This window comes from Scylla paramamosain, chromosome 30 (genome assembly GCF_035594125.1).
Source record: "Scylla paramamosain isolate STU-SP2022 chromosome 30, ASM3559412v1, whole genome shotgun sequence".
NCBI lineage: Eukaryota > Metazoa > Arthropoda > Malacostraca > Decapoda > Portunidae > Scylla > Scylla paramamosain.
This window is the reverse complement of record NC_087180.1, coordinates 5877763-5879114: the sequence shown is the minus strand read 5'-3', so window position 1 is coordinate 5879114 and position 1352 is coordinate 5877763. Positions and strand designations below refer to the sequence as shown.

General features: G+C 40.2%; 1 protein-coding gene across 1 annotated transcript in view; it reads left to right on the top strand.

Moving 5' to 3' along the window:
- LOC135116183 (uncharacterized) overlaps positions 1–210 on the top strand; it is a 116541-nt gene extending 116331 nt beyond the window's left edge. The window contains exon 3 of the mRNA XM_064033488.1: positions 1–210. This exon is cut by the window's left edge and continues 2359 nt beyond it. The gene's annotated coding sequence lies outside the window, so the exon portion shown is untranslated.
- The last annotated feature ends 1142 nt before the right edge of the window (positions 211–1352 follow it).

The following is a 1352-nucleotide window of genomic DNA, read 5'->3' as shown; positions in this document are numbered from 1 at the left end:
TTGACAAGGAATTTAATCTAAGATAACAAGAACACAAGAAAATAAAGCAAACTGCAAGAAGCTATCAGACCTACATGTGGCAGTGTGGCAGTCCCTGATATGCCAAATATTCCTCCGTGAGACGGGAGCGTTGTCACCACTACTTACGTAAAGAAGGTTTGAATAGCATAAATTTTGTTGTTTCCAAGAACTGGTTGATATATATCTATAATTTACTTGTCTTGTAAGACAAGTATATATATATATATATATATATATATATATATATATATATATATATATATATATATATATATATATATATATATATATATATATATATATATATATATATATGTAGTAAAATCACTTATCATAGATCGCGGCACAAGTAGCGGCAAGGCCTGCTAGAGGGGAAACAATCTCGCACACCCAGACTCCTCGCACAGTCTCCTTTAGATGAAGGCGATTACCGCTAGATAATCGCCTCTGCTAGAGCACAGCGTCGGAGGAGACGAAATTATTCGAAGAGAGCCTAAGGGTCCCGGCTTTCATTTGCCCTCGTCAAGACTACTCCCACCACATACCTAAAGAAATTATATCCCCTACATTTTTACAACTTTTTTTTATTACGTTAAAACAGAAAAAAAAATGCATTCCTACGCGGACTTACACTTTCCTTACGATCTCAGGAAGTTACAGCCGCGAAGCCAGCACCTTCCACAAACTGATGAAGTGTATGCAAAACCTGCACAGACTCATCTCATGACCTGGAAAGTTACATCCTCAGAACATACACACTTCGCAAATTAAAATCAAAGCGTATTTTCAAACATACCCAAGCTTGTACTTTCCTTATGCAACACAGCACTACAGCGTTAGCTTCCAAACATGATGTGCGGGACAAGCATGCCAGTCCCACTTCCCTTTAAGAACTTTGACGACAGAGATGCCAAACAGACATCCTGTCCAACTCTTAGTGGCATAGACCTGACTGAGTCTTGGTGACCTGCAGGTTGGTGACAGTGAAACTAGGGAAGTTATAGGAGCGTCTTGCAGATGCCTCAGGGAAGAACCCGTGCATGGCGATGGTGGTGCCGATGGAGTGACGGCTTTGTGACCAGATGAAGAAACAATAGAGGGACAAAAAATTAAGTTTGACACCAAAAAAGACACAGTAGTACAGTATATTCCATGACTTGCAATAAATGGTGACCTGCGACTAGTGGTATCCTCCTATGAATGGTGACCTGCTATGATGGTGATCTGCAATGATTGTGACTTATGAATGGTGACCTGCTATGGATAATGGCCTGCAATAAATGGTGACTTGCAATCAACATTGGATGACCTGCAAATGATGATCTGCAGCG